General features: G+C 52.0%; 1 protein-coding gene across 1 annotated transcript in view; it reads right to left on the bottom strand.

The window, feature by feature from the left end:
- LOC139269136 (uncharacterized) overlaps window positions 1–20,862 on the bottom strand; it is a 76,443-nt gene extending 55,581 nt beyond the window's left edge. The window contains exon 1 of the mRNA XM_070888237.1: window positions 20,764–20,862. The gene's annotated coding sequence lies outside the window, so the exon portion shown is untranslated. The remainder of the gene's footprint in view (window positions 1–20,763) is intronic.
- Window positions 20,863–21,121: the final 259 nt, after the last annotated feature.

Genomic DNA, 21,121 nt, shown 5'->3' with positions numbered 1-21,121 from the left:
CAGATCATCTGTCAAGCTCCGTCACAGCTCCAGCTTGACAGATCAGAAAAGCCGGTTTACAGCGCATGTGCATTGCATTGTGCACTGAAAACCAGCTTTTCCAATGTCTTCCCGGATCCATAGAAACTTCGTACGGACCCAGGGAGGCAGGGATTTCCAGGCCGCTGTATCCAGTACCGTGAGCAACACCATGGGAGGTATTCTAGTAGCTTTACAAAAGTGCATCAATAGTGTATGCTTAGTGCTGGCTGATTTGTAGCCAACCTGACAGCCCTCTTTTTTTTTAAATGTACAAATCCCATTAATGAAAATTATTTTGATTTATTAACCATTAATGACTAAAGTAGCAGGGAACTTCAGACCAATTTATGGCAAGGTAATTTTCCTGAGTTTCCCAGATAGTTTATTTGGTAAATGCAGCCTGTAGTTCAGCCAATAGGCTCAGAAGGTTCCAGGTTCTATCCCCAACAGTGTTGTAATTGATCCCGATGCTCCTGGGCTCGGGAACAAAATCAGCCAGAGTTTGATTATTGGCTAATGACACCTAAATACATGCAGCTGCTGAGTAAAGACAAGATTGGACACAGCGGTGATATCCTCCCACTGTAAAACAGCCTACCACAAATTTTAATTTGAATTAAGTTTACTGTCAAAAGTTTAATTTGTTTAATGTGTCGGTTTTAGCGCCCTCCTCCCCTTTAATAAGGGAGCACTTGATTTATGGTTTAAACTTTAAAAAAAAACAGCCTACCAACATACAAATCTTCGTGTTCAAATCCCCCATGGCCTTGGCACTCCCTATCTCTAACTTCTTCCAGTCCAACAACCTTCCGAGAACTGTGTTCCTCCAAATCTGTCCTCTTGTGCATCGTCCATTTCCTTCGCCTCATCATTGGCGGCTATGCCTTCAGCCATCTATACCCTAAGCTCTGGAATTCTCTCCCCAAACTTCTTCACTTGTCCACCTCTCCTTTAAAAATGCTACTTAAAACCTACCTCTCTGGTTACCTACCCTAATGTCTCCTTCTTTGGCTCGGTGCCAAGTTTTTTCTAATCACGCTCCTGTGAAGTACATTTGGATGTTTCACTTCGCTAAAAGCATTATAAAGGGTATAAATGCAAGTTGTTATTGTAACGGAACATGAAGATGTGTAGATGTTGAGTACAGACAAGATTGGGCACAGCTGTGGTCGCCTCCTATCGTAAAACAGCCAGCCCGAAACGTTAACTTTGTTTTTCTGTCCACAGATGTTGCCTGACCCACTGAGATTTCCAGCATTTTCTGTTTTTATTACAGCAAATATACACATGGGGCCCGATTTTGACCTTTGGGTGGCTGACAGGTGGAACGCGGCAGCCACCCGTTCCGGTTGTGAGGATGACAAAATGGAGGGTGTGCAAAAGCAGCCCAGACAGGAATCCCCTCCGTGCAGCAACAGCTCTACAACTATTTTAAGTATAACTTTAAAATCAAGTGCCCCCTTTTGTAAGGGTCAACAGCTCCACAACTATTTTTGGTTGAACATACAAGTGCCCCCTTATTAAAGGGGCACTAAACCGACAAAATTACTCAAATTAAGCTTTAAACATTCAAGAATTAATTTAAAATTTGGTTGCCGGGGGTTCTTCCAGTGTCCACCTCTCGCAGAAAGCCACGAGCTCCAGGCCGTGGCTCGGATGTAACCGCGGAAGAGAGGCAGGCAGTCGGGCTGAACGACCCCCTCGACCGCCCGCTGCTTGGACCAGTTAATGGCCACCTTGGCCATGCCCAGGAGCAGGCCCATGAGGAGGTCTTCTGACATGCCCGCTCCCCTCCGCACAGGGTGCCCAAAGATCAGGAATGTGGGACTGAAGTGCAACCAGAATTTGAGGAGCAGCCCCTTCAAATATTGGAAGAGGGGCTGCAACCTCACAGAGTGTACACATGGAACACGGACGCCTCGAGACCGCAGAAATTACAAGAGGCCTGGGAGTCAATGAGCCGACTTAAAAACCGATTGCACGGGACTGCTCTGTGCAACATCCTCCAGGCCAAGTCCCCAATAAATAAAGAAAGGACTCTCGCATAGAGAGCACTCCATTGGGGACCCCCGCCTCCTCCGGACGGCAAGATGGTGCGTCATGTTGTGTCCTGATGGCAGACAAGGATGGCAAAGTAGAGAATGTGCAAGAGCAGCCCGTACAGGAATTCCCTCCACGCAGAACTGAAAGGCACGGGGCGTATTTCCCCGAGGAAGCTCAAGTTATGAGGCGCCGGCTCCTGAGGGAAGTTTCGGGACTTGGCACCGATGAGGAATTCCTTCCGGATGGGGGTCAGTTCGGACGGGATCGCCCCATGTCCTTGAGCATCCTCGACACACCTAAATGGAGTCAGGGCCCAGTGCTGTTTTTAGCGACTCGATGGCATTGGCTGCGCCGGATGTCGGGCCAGGATAGGCGCCATGCCAGCTCCTCAGGCGCCATCCAGCCCGCTCCTCCGCCATCGATAGGTCCCTGACCCTGGTCATCTTGCCAAACACAGCCCTCTCATCTGCCTGCCACTTAAAACCGCGCTCGTAGAAGTATGGATTCCTGAGCAGTAGCTCTCGAAGGACAGCCGACACTCCAGACGGGAGAGAACTGCGCTTGGTGGTGTTATGTATGTAAGCATTGTAACTGTGTAAGACTTGCCACCAGAGGGCGCAACTGTTGGAGGCCCAAGGGTCAGCTGCACACCTCGTGCAAGGGAGTATAAAAGGTTGTCTGCTTAGGCACTTTGGAGTTGTAATAAAGAGACTAAGGTCACATCAGTTTTATCTCACAGTACTCAGTCTTTTGGAGTTCTTCCATACTTAACAATTGGCGATGAGTAACACATTACGAACTTTCACGTGGTCATGGCTGCCTTTGGTCTTTTAGAGAGATTTGTAGAGGGTGATGATTGGGAAGCCTTTGTTGAGCATCTCGACCAGTACTTCGTGGCCAACAAGCTGGATGGGGACGATACAGCGATCAAACGCAGGGCGATTCTCCTCAGTGTGTGGGTCCACAATATACGGCCTCATCAAGAATCTGCTAGCACCGGAGAAACCAACAGAGAAGACATATAAGAGATGTGTACACTGGTTCGGGAACACCTCAAGCTGAAGGAGAGCATCTTAATGGCCAGGTATCGCTTCTACATGCACACCGCTCCGAGGCCCAGGACGTGACGAGTTATGTCGCCGACCTGAGACGCCTTGTGGGAACTTGCGAATTTGCTGGATTTTTGGGGGAAATGCTGCGGCACTTTTTTGTGCTTGATATTGGCCACGAGGTCATTCTTCGCAAGCTGCTGTCCGCCGAATCCCCAGACTTGAGCAAGGCCATCACGATAGCCCAGGCATGCATATCTATGGAGCGATAATACCAGACAGATATCTTCCCAGCATCGAAGCTCGCCGGCAAGTACTGTGCAGAAAATAACGTCGCTAGCAGGCAGAATACGTCTGCAGCTGCAAGACCTAGGATGACTCCGAGACCGCCATCGGGCGTGAATGCAAATCCATTAGCACCATGTTGGCGCTGTGGGGGTAATCATCGAGCTCATCAATTTCGATTCAAGCACTATGTGTGCAAAGGCTGCGAAACAATGGGGCATCTCCAGCGAATGTGCAAGAGTGCTGCGACTCACCACGTGGCAGAGTCGGCAAAGGATGATCGATCCGGCGTGGATCACGCAGAACAAACGAGAGGCAACTCAACCCGAGGAAGTAGTGTATGGGGTACACACCTTCACCACCAAGAACCCTCATATTATGCTGAAAGTCAAATTGAACGGTATTCCGGTATCAATGGAGTTGGACACGGGGGCGAGTCAGTCAATTATGAGCCAGAAGGCTTTTGGGAAACTGTGGGACAACAAGGCAAAGACCCAAACTGAGCCCGATTCAGACAAAGCTGCACATCTACACCAAAGAGCTCATACCAGTCATTGGCAGTGTGGCAGTTAAGGTATCTTACGATGGAGCTGTGCATGATTTATTACTGTGGATTGTAGCAGGCGATGGCCCAACTCTACTCGGCAGAAACTAGCTGGAAAAGATTCGATGGGACAACATCAAAGTACTATCTTCAGTGGATGATGCCTCGTGCACCCAAGTCGCTATTCGAATTGGGCATCAGCAACTTCACAGGCGCCAAGGTGCAGATCCATCTAGTCCCCGATGCAAGGCCCATTCATCACTTCATAGCGAGGGGATTTGAGTACAGAGGCAGGGAGGTGTTACTACAGTTGTACAGGGCCTTGGTGAGGCCTCACCTGGAATATTGTGTTCAGTTTTGATCTCCTAATCTGAGGAAGGATGTTCTTACTATTGAGGGAGTGCAGCGAAGGTTCACCAGACTGATTCCAGGAATGGCAGGACTGAACTATGAGGAGAGACTGGATCGACTGGGTCTTTATTCACTGGAGTTTAGAAGGATGAGAGGGGATCTCATAAAAACATATAAAATTCTGACGGGACAGGGCAGGTTAGATGCGGGAAGAATATTCCCGATGTTGGGGAAGTCCAGAACTAGGGGACAGGGTTTAAGGATAAGGGGTAAGCCATTTAGAACTGAGATGAGGAGAAACTTCTTCACTCAGAGAGTTGTTAACCTGTGGAATTCCCTACCGCAGAGAGTTGTTGATGCCAGTTCATTGGATATATTCAAGAGGGAGTTAGATAAGGCCCTTACGGCTAAGGGGATCAAGGGGTATGGAGAGAAAGCAGGATAGGGGTACTGAGGTGAATGATCAGCCATGATCGTAGTGAATGGTGGTGCAGGCTCGAAGGGCTGAATGGCCTACTCCTGCACCTATTTTCTATGTTTCTATGTCATGACACCACCGAACACCTGCACAACCTAGAAGAGATTCCAAGTTGACTAGACAGAGTGGGAGTCAGGCTGAAATGCTCAGAGTGTGTTTTCCTGGCGCCAGAGGTTGAATTTTTGGGAAGAAAGTTTGTGGTAGACGGCATCAGATCCATGGATTCAAAGGCAGAGGCCATCAAGAATGCATCCAGACCACAGAATGTGACAGAGCTGCGTTCGTTCCTGGGACTTCTCAACTATTTTGGTAACTTTCTACCCAGGTTAAGCACTTTGCTGGAACCGTTGCACATGTTGCTACGCAAGGGTGACGACGAGATTTACTCCAAATCCAAAGAGACAGCCTTTGAGAAGGCCAGAAATCTACTGTGTTCTAATAAGTTACTTGTACTGTATGACCCATGTAAACGATTAGTGCTAGCTTATGATGCATCTTCGTAAGGGGTCGGCTGTGTGTTACAGCAAACCAATGTATCGGGCAAACTTCAACCGGTTGCATACGCGTCTAGACGTCTGTCGAAGGCTGAAAGAGCCTACAGTATGGTCGAGAAAGAGGTGTTAGCATGTGTATATAGGGTTAAGAAAATGCACCAATACCTATTTGGACTTCGGTTTGAGCTTGAAACCGACCACAAACCGCTCATTTCGCTGTTTTCAGAAAGCAAAGGTATAAACACCAATGCTTCGTCCCGCATCCAAAGATGGGCACTAACATTGTCCGTCTCGGACTATGTTATCCGCCACAGACCAGGCACGGAGAACTGTGTTGATGCCCTCAGTCGGCTACCACTGCCCACTACCGGGCTGGAAATGGCGCAGCCCGCAGACTTGCTTCTGGTCATGGATGCTTTTGAGAGCGAAGGGTTACCAGTCACCGCTTGCCAGATCAGGACCTGGACCAGCCTGGATTCTGTGCTATCACTTGTAAAAAGTTGCATCCTCAATGGGAGCTGGTTGGCCGTTCCCAGGGAAATGCAAGATGAAATTAATCCGTTTCACCGACACAAAGATGAAATGTCCATCCAGTCGGATTGTCTCTTATGGGGTAATCGCGTGGTTTTGCCAAAAAAAGGCAGGGAAATGTTTATACGCGACCTACACAATACCCACCCAGGCATAGTCATGATGAAGGCTATGGCCAGGTCGCATGTTTGGTGGCCCAGAATTGATTCCGACTTAGAGTCATTCATACACCAGTGCAACACGTGCTCAAAACTGAGTAATGCACCAAGGGAGGCTCCATTGAGTCTGTGGTCAAGGCCCTCAAACCGTGGTCCAGGGTCCATGTAGATTTTGCTGGCCTCTGTCTCGGAAAGATGTTTTTAGTTCTAGTGGATGCTTACTCGAAATGGATTGAGTGCGTAATCATGTCATCCAGCACATCCACTGCAAGCCTCCGGGCTATGTTTGCCACCCACGGCTTGCCCGACGTCCTTGTCAGTGACAATGGACCATGTTTCACCAGCTCAGAATTCAACGAGTTTATGACCCGCAACGGCATCAAGCATGTCAGGACTGCCCCGTTCAAGCCCGCATCCAACGATCAAGTGGAACGGGCAGTCCAAACTATCAAGCAGAGTTTGAAACGCGAGACGGAAGACTCCGTGCAGACCGGCTTATCTTGGGTTCTGCTCAGCTACCGGACACGACCCCACTCGCTCACTGGGGTTCCCCTTGCTGCATTTGTTATGTCCTTGGATGCTCTAATAAAGACTCCATGAGGCAGTGTGTTGTGCTTGAACTGTAGTGACCTTAGTCCTTCATTTGATAACTCCAGAGTGAGGATCACACCTGGTGGCCTGCCTTTTATACTAGGCCAGGCACACCTGTACAGGTAACCTACAAGTCTCCCACTGCTGTGCCCTCTGGTGGCACACCTTGTGATAGTACCAACAGTAGCCATGTAGGATACATGACATCACTCTTCCCCCAAGCATTTAGTACACATTGCCTCTACATAGAGCTAAGCCCAGAGCAGAGTCAATCTGGTTGACCCTTGGCAGGTCATTTCAATCTTGGGTGAGTGGTTGGTGCAGTAGAGTGCTGGTGGTTGCTGTTTGTGTGTGTCTCTGACCACTCCATTCTCCCCCTCCCACATATAGGTTGTGCCGGAGGCTCAGTGCGTTCATATACATTCAAGTTCAGAAAAACAAGTTTGCATTTATTTGTGGTTCAGTTGGGAGACTGGTGCGTTAGACTGGTGATATATATTATCGATGCATGCTGGGGATCAGTGACCGGTGTGCTAGAAGAAACTAGTTCCAGGACTGTTGGATGGTGTCCAGGCAGTCTGGTGGTGACGCGGTGCCCAGTGCTGGCAGTGGGAACCCAGTTGGCTCATGTTGCCTGCTCTTGGGGCTGTTGCCATGTTTCCTAGCATCGGGCAGGTTCACAGATGCCTGTGACCTTCCTGTCCTTTCTTTGCGGCCTGGGTCGCTGCTGCTCCCTAAGGGGCTGTCGTCTAGCAGTGCACAGGGAACTGCTGACTCGCTAGCCTGGTTTGGTTTAGGATCCTGGCTGGTCCCGGTCCCCTTTGGGAGGACTGTAGCGTGTGACCCTTTGTTTCTGGGTATGGCCTTGGTGGCGATGGGGACTGGGGGCTGCGCCTGAGCACATTTTGCTCTTTCAGGCTCGTGGCGGTTAGTGCCATCAGGTGTCTGAGAGGTGGAGCCGATCATGGGCAGGGTATCGATACCGATGCTCTCCTGAGATCGCTTGCTCTGCAGCTTTTGTGTATTGGCTGCTTGTGGCCACACTCCATGGTGCATGACTCTGGTCCCCAGGACACAGGCTACAGCATTGGGTAGCTCACTGGACCCGTGTGCTCCCGATGGGTGTCTGCCCACTGCATTGGCTGTGTGCAGTTGAAATCCTACATCGCACAACTTTTCATTACTTATTGTGAATAATCTGGCTCCGATCGAGATCGCGCAGCTTTTCCGCGCTGGTTGCATGTACACAATTCTGATCAATTACACATTTTACATGATCACACAACTTTTCCTTGCTTATTGCATGTACACAACTCTGATCATCAGTTACACATTTTATCTATAACTTACAGTTTGCTATTACGTTGTTCGAGTGTGTGAAACTGTCCCTTTAATTGTAGTGGATTGCAGGCCTCCTTTAAGAGAACCTTGCTTTCTTTTACCCCAATCCTCTTCTCCATTTGGTGCCACGTGTTATTCCATCAGCGCTGCACCTCATGGTCTGACCGGGGCTGTCATGTATCTTACATTATTATATATAACTGCATCCCAACATGCTATTCATGACTGTAATAAGATATGACCTGTAACAACCAGCATACCTTACCACCAGGGGTACACTTGCAAGAGACAGGTATATAAGCACAGGTCTCAGGCAAGTGCAGCATTCCAAGGCTGTGAAATAAAGGTGCAGGTCCAGAGTGACCTTGACTTCACTACATGCCTTGTGTGAATCTGTACTGAGGGGACAGGACTTAACAGTGGCGACGAGTTATGGGATTACAGAATCCACAGAATGGCAAACGGATCAGATGAAAAGTACAATGCGGGAGACAATTGGAAGGACTTTATAGAAAGGCTCCAGCAAAGCTTTGTAACCAAAGACTGGTTAGGCGACGATACGGCAGACAAGAGAAGAGCCTATCTCTTGACCAGCTGTAGCTCGAAAACATAGGCTTTAATGAAGGATCTGTTGGCACCTGAGAAACCAGCAAGCAAGTCGTTTGAAGAATTGAGCACACTGGTAAGAGACCACCTGAAGCCAGCGGGCAGCCTACACATGGCCAGACACAGGTTCTACAACTACAGACGCTGTGTGGGCCAGAGCATACCCGACTTCGTGGTGGAACTTCGGAGGTTGGCTAGTTTATGTGAGTTCTCCGATGAACTGAGGAGAGAAATGCTGAGAGACTTTTTCATTGAAGGAATAGGCCACGCAGGCATATTCCGAAAGCTCATAGAGACCAAGAACCTGACCTTAGAGGCAGCAGCACTGGTTGCACAGACATTCTTGGTAGGGGAAGAAGAAACGAGGTTGATTTACAATGCAGGTACGACAACTAACGAAATAATGGAACAAGGAGTTCACAGCATTAGAAAAGCTGCTACCCCCCACAGACAAAACCGGCAGAACAGGCTTTCGACAGAAAGCAGTGGCAACAGAAGCCATCAAGGGCCACAGGAACGGCCGTTCACACCTCATCAACTACAAACTGAGAGAAGCTCAAGAGAGATCAGCCAGACGCAGCTCATTCTTTGCAAGCAGCCTGTGCTGGAGGTGTGGGGGTGGGCACTCGTCAAGGGAATGTCGATTTCAGCAGGCTGTTTGCAGGAACTGTGAATATACAGGGCATTTGGCCCGCATGTGCAAAAAAACGGCAGCTTGGCTGGTATACCAATCAGATGGGTCGGAAAGCGGACCAGAAGATGGTGGGGACAGTACCCGGGACACCGATGTATAGCGGGTCAACACAATCAATGGCCGCTGCTCCTACTACAGGACGCCTCCTATAATGATGAGGGTCCTACTCAACGGGATATCTGTCAACATGGAGCTGGATACAGGAGCGAGTCAATCTCTCATAGGCGCTCAACAATTTGAACAACTGTGGCCGCATAAAAGAGACAGACCAAAACTCACAAGGGTCGACACCAAACTAAGGACCTATACCAAAGAAATCGTACCAGTCCTCGGCAGCGCCATGATCTCTGTCACACACAAACGGACAGTGAACCGACTTCCCCTGTGTATTGTCCCCCGAGACCCCCCAGCACTGCTGGGGAGAAGCTGGCTGGCAAAACTAAACTGGAAATGGGATGATGTCCATGCCATGTCATTAGAGGAACAGACCTCCTGCTCAACAGTTATAATGCGATTTGAACATCTCTTTCAGCCAGGTGTGGGCACTTTCAAAGGGGCCAAAGTCAAAATCTACATCACACAGGATGCTAGAGCGGTCCATCACAAGGCCAGAGCTGTACCCTATGTGATGAGGGAAAAGATTGAACACAAACTAGACAGGCTTCTGCGGGAAAGCATTATATCACCTGTGGAATTTAGCGACTGGGCAAGTCCCATCGTCCCAGTCATGAAGCCTGATGGATCCGCACGAATCTGTGGGGACTACAAATCTACCATAAACAGAGTCTCCCTACAGGATCAGTACCCGCTGCCCAGAGCAGAGGACTTATTTGCCACATTGGCTGGAGGTAAACTTTTCTCAAAATTAGACCTCACATCTGCGTATATGACGCAAGAATTGACCGAGGAATCCAAGCTACTCACCACCATCAACACACATCGAGGCCTTTTCATGTACAATCGATGCCCATTCGGCATCAGGTCGGCAGCTGCCATATTCCAGCGCAACATGGAGAGTCTGCTCAAGTCCATCCCGGGGACAGTTGTATTTCAAGCCGACATACTTATCACTGGCAGGGACACCGACTCCCATCTCCGTAATTTGGAGGAAGTACTAAAGCGGTTGGATGGGGTAGGCCTACGAGTCAAGAAATCCAAGTGCCTGTTTCTCGCAACCGAGGTTGAATTTTTCGGTAGAAGGATTGCCGCTGATGGAATCTGCCCAACAAAGTCCAAAACAGAAGTAATTCACCTGGCACCCAAGCCCCGGAATGTCTCAGAACTGCGCGCCTTTTTCGGGCTACTCAATTACTTTGGGAACTTTATGCAGAACTTAAGCACGCTGCTGGAGCCTCTCCATGTGCTACTCAGGAAGGGGTGCGATTGATTTTGGGGGGACGCCCAGGAACGCGCCTTCAATAAGGCACGCAACCTTCTGTGTTCCAATTATGTTTTGACTTTCTTTGACCTAGGTAAAAAGCTAGTTCTCACATGCGATGCGTCAGCGTATGGGGTCGGGTGCGTTTTGCAACATGTCAATAGTGCGGGCAAATTACAACCCATAGCTTATGCCACCAGGTCACTTTCGCGGGCAGAGTGTGGGTACGGAATGGTAGAGAAGGAGGCGCTCGCGTGTATGGTGTCATAAAGATGCACCAATACCTTTTCAGGGGCAAGTTCGCATTAGAAACCGACCACAAGCCCCTCACGTCCCTCCTATCCGAGAGCAAGGCAATAAATGCCAACGCCTCGGCACGAATTCAATGGTGGGCACTCGTGCTGGCGTCCTACGACTATACCATAAGTCACAGACCAGGCACAGACAACTGTGCCGACGCGCTCAGCAGGCTACCCCTGGCGACCACGGAAGGGTCTGATGAACAGGACTGTGAGATAGTCATGGCAATCAATGCCTTCGAGTCCACAGATTCGACCATAACGGCTCGCCAAATCAGAGCCTGGACGACCAGCGACCCTACGTTATCCTTAGTAAAAAGATGCGTCCTAACCGGTGACTGGGCAGAGGCTCGCGATGCCTGCCCCGAGGAATTAAAACCCTTTCACAGGCGCATGCATGAGCTATCACTACAAGCAGACTGCCTGATGTGGGGCAGCCGAGTAGTCATGCCTCTGCGAGGCAGAGAGGCATTTGTCCGGGAGCTCCACTGCGAGCACCCGGGGATCGTTCTCATGAAGGCCATAGCCAGATCCCACGTCTGGTGGCCTGGTATTGACGCGGACTTGCAGCTCTGCGTCCGAAGGTGCACCATTTGTGACCAACTCAGCAATGCCCCCAGGGAGGCTCCACTGAGCCCATGGCCCACCAAACCGTGGTCGTGGGTGCACGTATACTATGCGGGCCCATTCATGGGCAAAATGTTCCTCGTAGTTGTAGATGCATTTTCAAAGTGGATCGAATGCACCATTTTAAACTTGAGCACAACCTCCACCACTGTGGAGACCCTCGCAACCATGTTTGCAACGCACGGAATCCCTGACATATTGGTCAGTGACAATGGTCCGTGCTTCACCAGCGCAGAATTCCAAGACTTTATAATTGACCACCGCATAAATCACGTCAGGACGGCATCGTTCAAACCGGCCTCCAACGGCCAGGCGGAGAAAGCAGTGCAAATCATTAAACAAGGCATGCTTAAAATCCAAGGTCCCATGCTGCAGGGTCGCCTGTCGCGACTGTTGTTGGCATACAGATCTCGTCCGTACTCACTGACTGGGATCCCCCCCCGCGCAACTGTTGATGAAAAGGATTTTAAAAACAAGGCTCTCATTAATCCTCCCAGACATGCACAAAATCGTTGAGGCAAAGCGGTGTAAGCTGACTGAGTACCATGACAGAAATTCGAGGGGGAGATGGAATGAGATAGGGGACAAAGTGTTTGTACTAAACTATGGCAGGAGTCCCAAATGGCTTGCAGGGACAGAAACGGGCAAGGAAGGAAACAGGCTACTGGTAGTACAAATGGACAATGGCAAAACCTGCCGGAGGCATGTAGACCAAGTCAAAAGCAGATTTACCAACAGTACTGCGGAACCAGAGGCAGACTACAATGTAGAACTCGCACCACACCTGGTGGACAGACAGAGGGAACAATCCAAGGAAAGGGACAGCCCAGGCGAGTCAACAACAGTCACACCAATCAAAACAGACAGCCCAGGCGAGATACCAGCCACCACACCCAAAGAAAAACAGACACCAAGGCAAACAACTGAACCACAACTCAGACGCTCCACGCGAGAGCGGAGACCACCTGAAAGACTGAACTTATAAAGGCAATAAGACCTTGGGGGAGGGTGATGTCATGCATCTTACATTATTATATATAACTGTATCCCAACATGCTATACATGACTGTAATAAGATATGACCTGTAACCACCAGCATACCTTACCACCGGGGGTGCACTTGCAAGGGACAAGTATATAAGCACAGGTCTCAGGCAAGTGCAGCATTCCAAGGCTGTGAAATAAAGGTGCAGGTCCAGAGTGACCTTGACTTCACTACATGCCTCGTGTGAATCTGTACTGAGGGGACAGGACTTTACAGGGGCCATCTTTTTCTTCAGTGCATCACCTCATGGTTGGGTACTATCATTCCTCCATTCACGATGTTGACTGCGGTGCTCCTCTTCTCCCCGGGTTCTGCCACCGAAGCTGGGAAGTCGCCTTTGGATCCAATTTTCTTCCTCCGGAGTCCTGCCACTGGAGCCTGGAAGGTGCTTAAAGTTGTCTCAGCTGGATCATCTCCACGCAGTCATGCTGAGCAATCTGTGCCTCAGGCGCTGTGCTGGTCTGCTCTCTGGTGCCGGGTCCACCCTCAAGTGAGGGCTTGCTGTGCCTCCAAACGCGAAGGACGTCGATCGCTGGAGGGTTGAAGTCTTCCCACTTCCAATGGATCTTCTCCATCCACCTTCTTCCGAGTCGTGTTGGTCCATCACCTGTGACAATCCACAGAGGTAACTTGTGCACCGTGCCATCATGAAGTATCTTTACATTTGCACTACCAATGACTGAGATAAGTTCATCGGTGTAAGTGCGCAGCTTTGCCTGAACCGGGATCAACTTGGGTCATTCAGCTTGGATTGTCCCATAGCCTTTCAAAGGCTTCTTGATTCATTACTGACTGGCTCGTCCCCGTGTCCACTTCCATGAAGACTGGAACACCATCTATCTCGACTTCCATCCTCAACGGGGAACACTCGGTGGTGCAGGTAAACATGCCATATACCTCATCGTGGGGCTGAGCTGCCTCTCTGCCTATCGTTTCATAATCCGCACTGGATTCATGGCCATCTGCAGACTCTTTATCGACACATATTTCTCTGACACATTCGCTGGAGGTGGCCCTTTGTGCTGCAGCCCTTGCATACATAGTCTTTAAAGCAGCACTGGTGAGCCCTGTGATTCCCTCCACAACGCCAGCATGGAGCTACTCGATTAGCCCCCCTCAGCGGACTCTGAGTTAAGGGACTCAGGGACCTGTTCTCTCTTCCCTGAGAGGGTTCGCGTTCTACAGTCCAGCCTCTAAAAGGCGCCACTCTGTGCACAGTACCTGCCGGGTTTGAGTCCTGAGGGCGAGTCATCTGCCTGGAACTACAGGTCGAGGTCATGAATGCCTGCCTCACGGAGATGGCCTTCTGCAGTGTGACTGTGGTATCCGCCGACAGTAGCTTAAGAAGGAGGCCCTCATGGCCGATTCCAATGACAAAATGTCCCACAGCACTTCGTTGAGATGGTCACCAAAATCACATGCTGCCGCTAGCCTCCTGAGGTCTGCGGCGTATTTCGCGATTTCTTGGCCTTCGGGCCGTTGGTGGGTGTAGAACCAGTGTCTGGCTGTGAGGATGCTCTCCTTGGGCTTGAGTTGCTCATGGATCAGTGTTACGAGCTCCTTGTACACCTTGGTCGTTGTCTTCGCTGGTGCCAGCAAGTCTCTGACGAGGCTATAGAAAGGTGGGCCCACAACTGGTTAGCAGGATAGCTCTGTGCTTGCCAGTCAGTGTGGCCGGGTCGTTTCCTGTCAGATCGTTTGCTGTGAAGAAATGGTTGAGCCTCTCCACAAAGGCATCCCAATCATCACCATTGGCGAACTGCTGCAACGTACCAAGTGTAGCCATTTACACGTGAAAGTCCGTAATCTCGTCGCCAATTGTTATGTCCTTGGATGCTCCAATAATGACTCCACGAGGCAATGTGTTGTGCTTGAACTGTAGTGACCTTAGTCCTTTATTTGATAACTCCAGAGTGAGGATCACACTTGGGGGCCTGCCTTTTATACTAGGCCAGGTAACCTACAAGTCTCCCACTGCTGTGCCCTCTGGTGGCACACCTTGTGATACTACAAACAGTAGCCACGTAGGATACATAACAGAATTGTTAATGAAGAGAGCACTCAAAACCAGGCTCTCCCTCGTCCACCCTGATCTAAATGATCATGTGGAAACCCGGCGTCACCGGCAAAACATGTACCACGATCACACGGCTGTATCGCATGACATTGATGTTAACGACCGTGTTTGTCCTGAAGTACAGTCATGGTCCTAAATGGGTCGCTGGCACTGTCTTGGCCAAGGAGGGGAATCGAATGTTTATAGTCAAACTATTGAATGGACAAACGTGCAGAAAGCATTTGGATCAGACCAAACTGCGGTTCACCGACAACCAGGAACAACCTGAAGAGGACATTACCATCATCGATCCACCAACACATACCCAACCAGCAATCAACCTTGCTGTCAATCTAGAGGATAAACCCACCATTCCCAACAGTCCTGTCAGACCAGCCGCGCCGCAGTGCAGCAATGGTCCGACCAACTCACCCATACCAGAGTTTGAACTCAGATGATCAACAAGGGAGCATAGGGCCCCGGATCGTCTCAACTTGTAAATAATTTGTATCAAAGATTTTGGGGGGGAGGCGGGGGAGTGATGTTATGTATGTAAACATTGTAACTGTGTAAGACTTTCCATCAGAGGGCGCAACTGTTGGAGGCCCAAGGGTTACTTGCACACCTTGTGCAAGGGAGTATAAAAAGTTGTCTGCCATGCTGCTTAGGCACTCTGGAGTTGTATTAAAGAGACTAAGGTCACATCAGTTTTAGCTCACAGTACTCAGTCTGGTGGAGTTCTTCCATACTTAACCCTGATGAGTTCCTGGTAAAAGACAGGCAGCCCCCGCATGGCGATCCGGACACCTCCCAGGCTCACAAACAGGAGCTGCATGTCGTAATTGAGGCAGTACTGCTGGCAGAAGAAATACGTCGTCAGCGCATACCATCCAGGAGGATGTCGACGTACAGGTATCTCTGCAGGGTCTGAAGACGGAAAGTCACAGCCTGGGTGCTCACGCACACCAATGCCTGACTGCCCTCCCTAAGTGGGAGACTCAGAACTGCAGCAGAGACTCAGTGCTTCCTGTTGTTCCAGAAGAAGTTGACCAGCTTCTTCTGTATCAAAGTGACCAACCGGTAGCACAGCATAGCGGCAGCACAGCATAGCGGCCACCAGTTGGTTTATGACTAGTGCTCGACCCCTGTAGGACAGCACTCGGAGCAGTCCTGTCCAGCAACCTGGGCAAGCGGCGACTTTGGCCTCCAGCTCTTGCCAGTTCGCCGGCCAGGCTTCCTCGTCGGGGCTAAGGTAGGCTCCCAGATAGAATAGATGGGTGGTGCTCCAGGCAAAAGGTCTGAACTCCTCCGGCAGGGAGTCCACCCCGTCACTGACCCACCAGGAGTCCGGAACATTTCTCCCAGTTGATCCTGGCGGAGGATGCGGCCGAGTAAATCTTCTGGCACTCACGCATCCTCCGCAGGTCAATGGGATCCTCAACCATGAGGTGCACGTCATCGGCGTAAGCAGAGAGGACGACCTCCACGCCCTGCCCTTGCAGGGCCAGTCCAGTCAACCTCTTCCACAAGAGGCGCAGGAAAGGCTCCACGCATATAAGAACATAAGAATTAGGAACAGCAGTAGGCCATCTAGCCCCTCGAGCCTGCTCCGCCATTCAAAAAGATCATGGCTGATCTGGCCGTGGACTCAGCTCCACTTACCCGCCCGCTCCCCATACCCCTTAATTACCTTATTGGTTAAAAATCTATCTATCTGTGATTTGAATACATTCAATGAGCTAGTCAAAACTGCTTCCCTGGGCAGAGAATTCCACAGATAATGGCATATTACTGGCCGGACATGGGGCAACCCTGGCGCACCTCTCTCCCAAAGCGAAGGGGCACCGTCAAAGACCCATTAACCTTAATCAGACACTCAGCGACGGCATACAAAAGTCGGATCCGGGCAATGAAATGCGTCCAGAAGCAAAAAGCGCTCAGAGTCCTGAAAAGATACTCATGATCCACCCTGTCGAACGCCGTCTCCTGATCCAGGGAAAGGAAGGCGACCGACAAACCAGCCCTCTGGGAATGGTGGACCAGATGGATGTTATCGTGGATTGTCCGGCCCGGGACCATGTAGGACTGGTCGGGGTGGATAATGTGGTCCAGCATGGCGCCAAGGCGAGCAGCCATAACCCTGGCAAAAATGTTGTAATCCATGCTGAGGAGGGAGACCAGATGCCAGTTCTTAAGTCGGCAGAAATCGCCCTTCTTAGGCAGCAGGACGATGACTGCCCTGCGCCAAGAGAGGGGCATCTCCCCGGTCATCAGACTTTTCCCCCAGGACCCGCGCATAGTCTCCCCCCAGAATGCCCTGTGGAACTCCATGGTCAGCCCGTCCAGCCCCGGGGACTTTCCCCTAGAGAGCTGGTCAAGGGCACCAGTCAGCTCCGCGAAGTCTAGTTTTTTGGCGCCCTCCGGGCCGACCTTTGGCAGGTCCTCCCACAAAACTGTGCATTTCCTCGCTGGACGGATCCAGAGAGAACAGAGCCGCATAATAGTCTCGGGCCCTGTTACTGATGCCCTCCGGATCCGAGACCAGAGATCAGTCATTGGCCAGTAGCGTCAAGAGCTGCTTACGGACCCCCTGTCTTTTTTCCAGCGAGTAGAAGAAGGGGAGCCAAGGTCCAGGTCCCGGAGGAACCGGATGCATGACTTCACGAATGCGCCTCGGGACCCGACAAGCTGCAGGTTCTTCATCGCGCCCTTCTTTTCTTCGTACACCGTCCACAGGGCTGGGTCCTTGACAACTTGACCGAGACGGGACTCCAGGTCGAGCACCTCTTTCTCCAGGTGCCCCACCCTGGCCTCCCGCCTCTTGGTCGACCCCCTCGCGTATGCTTGACAGAAGAGATGGACATGAGCCTTGCCCATGTCCCACCATAACCTCAAGGAGGGGAAGCCCCCCGCTTCCTTCTCCAGTCGGACCAGAACCGATGGAACGAATCCCAGAACCGCTCGTCCTCCAGCAGCAGGTTGTTAAAATGCCAGTACGCAGACCCCACCCGCACACGGAGTGAAGCGAAGCAAGAGGGGTCCCTCGCCTCGAGGGTGCAGCTAAAATCCCCCCGCCCCAACCCCCCAGCCCACCCACCCCCCCCGCCCCCCCACACCCCCCCCCCCGCCCCCCCACACCCCCCCCCCCGCCCCCCAGCCCCCCCACACCCCCCCCCTCCCCCCAGGCCCCCCACACCCCCCCCGCCCTCCAGCTGAAAATGTGGGGCCAGCAAGATGGCCACCTCACAAGAAGTGGTGGTGAGGTGGCTCATGCAGACCTCTCCTTGCCATTCCAGGAACCACGTGGCCTAGTCTCCAGGAATAGTGTGGGTTTCTTGCAGGAAGCTCACCGCATATTTCTCCTCCCTTAGGAGCGAAAAGTTATTAAATCTATGGCGCGCTTCTCTGCCGCGGTTGATGTTGAGGCTGGCTATGGTTATCTTCATGACAAGAGCATAGTGCAACCGCTAACTAACACTACTGTGGGGAGGGAGCGGAGTCGTGCGATGACCTCCATTCCCTCAGCAACCCAGCGACGAAAGTTTTGAGCCGGTGCAGCTCAAGGTTGTCTTTTTTGGGTAAGGCCCTGCCCGTGCCCATGGTTTTGACGACGGCGCTTACGGACCTGATGAGCAACGCCGGCTCGGAGCATTTGACCAGGGCCAACTGGGCTTTACTGCTGCGACCTTGGCATTCTGCCATAAAGTCCCGGAGTTCCTTGGCGGGAATGAGGGGGGACTCAGCGGGGGGCACAAGGAGAACCATCGCCAGCTAAATCCTCTCCCGCGCCCACTACCGAGCCACCATCTTCCTCCGGGAGGTCGCCACCAACGGCCAGTCCGTCGACCACATGGGGTGCAGCAAACAGCCCGGCCGCACCATCCGGCCCTACCTCTGTCACAATCACACCCCCAGGATCGACGGCAGAGTCCTCCCTGGGCTCCTCCTGGGGTGCCGGGTCTGGAAGCGGCAGCGGACGGAGGATCCCCTCCACCCCAAGCACCGGGGTGAATGGAGAAACTGGGCCGAAATACATCTCCAGTTCCTCCAAGACACCCGACGCCAACGTCAGGGACGGAGATTAGGGCTCCTCACCCTCCCCGCCACCACCCTCCGACCCAGCGGGCGGGATTTCCTGGCAATTGTTTTCCGCCAGGTCGAGCAGATCCCGGGGGATGTTGAGGTTTGACTGGGCGGGCTCGGACTCGGCCTCTTCGGCCTCGCCCACCTTAGTCCCCTCGGCCTTGCCCGCCTCAGTCCCCAGGACGCTCGACCCGGCGGCGATATTTTCTTTTGGCGTCCCCGCAACAGGTAGGTCTTCTTTCCCATCCTCGGGAGGCCCAGGCTGGATAGCCTTGGCTACCTCACCCTCCCGAGGGACAGTCTCCCCCCCTCCCCCCCCCCGCCTTCGACACACGTTGGGAGCGGTGGTGGGAGACACGGGACCCACGCCAGGCACCAACTCCTCCTGCACAGAGGGATTTTGGTCCTCCTTCATTTCCCCGGAGTGGTGCCTCCTTTTTTGTCCGGAGGAACAGGGAGGAAGGGAGACCTCCATGTCTACCGAGGCCTCTGACTCCGCTCCCTCCTTCTATATTTCATTCCCATGCCCGAGCCCGACTGTGGGTATCATACCATCCGCAGAAGCATGTGTGGTCAAGGGCTCGGGCACGGAATGCCCCGCGCTCGCCGGTGGGGTTATAGGGCCGAGCACAGTGATGCGGCTGTTTGGCTCACTGAGGGGACTCGCCTGTAGGTGTTTCGTTTTCTTCCGCGTATTCCTTCCGCGCGGACATTCTCCCCGCCCCCCTCCCCCGCCAGAGGCCGAGATGGCATTGGCCCCCCCGACGACGCCCGCATATCTATGGCTCCCGACACGCGGATGGTAACGGGGGGGGGGGGGGGGGAGGAGGAGGAGTGGCGATGGCATGAGCCTCGGCCACTTTCGATGTTTTTGCAGCCTTGGAGGCAGGGCAGTTGTTGCAGACATACCCCACCTCCTTCCAGACATGGCACCGCATGCCTTCCAACACCCAGAAGACGCAGTAGGCAGTCCCCTCGTGGACCACGTTGAAGGCCCCTTCTGTCACCTCCTCCTGCGCCAGCTGAACAAAAAGCTGGCGGTGGTAGGAGAACACATGACGGAGGCTGGCCTCCCTGAAGCCGAGCGAGATCAGATTTATCCCTGACCTCACCTCCCCCAGTTGACGTAGGTGGGGGAGGAGGAGCTCACCGGGAACAAAGGGCGGGACGTTGGAAATAACGAGTCTCTGCGCGGTGGCCTCGGGGGGATCCACCGGCAGGAAGGTCCCGCCCACCGTGAGCCCTTAATTAAGGGCCAGGGTCACCGCCCGCTCCAACCCCAGGAACAACACAGCCTTCCCGTACATTTTGGAGTCAGTGACAATGGTCGACTACCCCAGCTACTGCCCTCACACACTCCTCGATGGTCATGTTGGGGTGAGTGTAGCTCTTGACCCCATTCTTTTTGGTTAATAACCTGAATGGTGGCAGGGCAGCAGGAACGGCAGCAGCCGCTGTGGCTGTGACGCCTGCATAGGTTTTTGTTGGCCCCACCACCGGCGAAGTGGACTCACCTTATCAGGGTCCCTTTAAGAACTACACTCACCACAAATCACAGGCCTAAAGCTCTTAATGACCTCTTTAATTGAGCAGAAGGAGCACTTAATGAAGCACCCCTCTCCCCTGCTTGTTAACAATGGGGAAGGGGCCTTTTCCCTCTGCTCAGTAATTTAATTTATCAGTAAAAAGAAGAGAAGGAGGGGCCTCTCAGAGAGAGAGAGGAGGACCAGAGAGGGGTGAGGGCTCACAGTGTTGGGTGGATGCTTGCAGGTGTGCACTCTCCTGATGGCAAAAACAAAGTCTTTATAATCTTCTGGCAGGGGGAGAAGACTTCTTCACCCGGGATAGCGGGAACCACCCAGACACTGTCCTCCACCAAGTCTTAACAATGTCAATTAATGTGTTAGACTTCACCCAGGCAGTTTCAGCTGTCCCGGGCCAGGCAATGGGGGAGGGTTGTTTTTAGTAGTGTGTGGGGCCTAGTGCGTATACACATACACGATATTCCGGCCTTCTCTGTCTTTTCTTTCCTCCCCCCCTCCTCCCTACAAATCAACGTCTTTTTGGGAGAGTGCACCAAAATACCCACCTGTAGATCTTGCAAATGGCTCTCCCTCCTTCCACACAGATGATGCAGCTTGTTTCTCCCCTCTCTCAAACTCTGTAGCAGTAGTGTAGCTCTTCCTCTCCTCCCTCTCAAGGTGTTGATATCAGTAGGTCTCCTGTAGACTCACTGTCCCTCTGGTTGCAGGCAGACAGCAATTGCAACATTTCCTCCACAGGCTCACAGCTCCCAAGTGGCTAAGCCACTCCCACTCTACAACTATCTTATTGCATACAATTAAATCAAGTGCCCCCTGATTAAAGGGGGGGGGGTGGGGCACCAAACATTTTCAAACAAGTGTCCCCTTGTTTTTTTTTTTGAGGGCACTGAAACACAAATTATA

The sequence above is a fragment of the Pristiophorus japonicus genome, chromosome 8, assembly GCF_044704955.1.
Source record: "Pristiophorus japonicus isolate sPriJap1 chromosome 8, sPriJap1.hap1, whole genome shotgun sequence".
In the NCBI taxonomy this organism is placed as follows: Eukaryota; Metazoa; Chordata; class Chondrichthyes; family Pristiophoridae; genus Pristiophorus; species Pristiophorus japonicus.
Note: the sequence above shows the minus strand (reverse complement) of the source record. Positions and strands in the feature narration are given on the sequence as shown.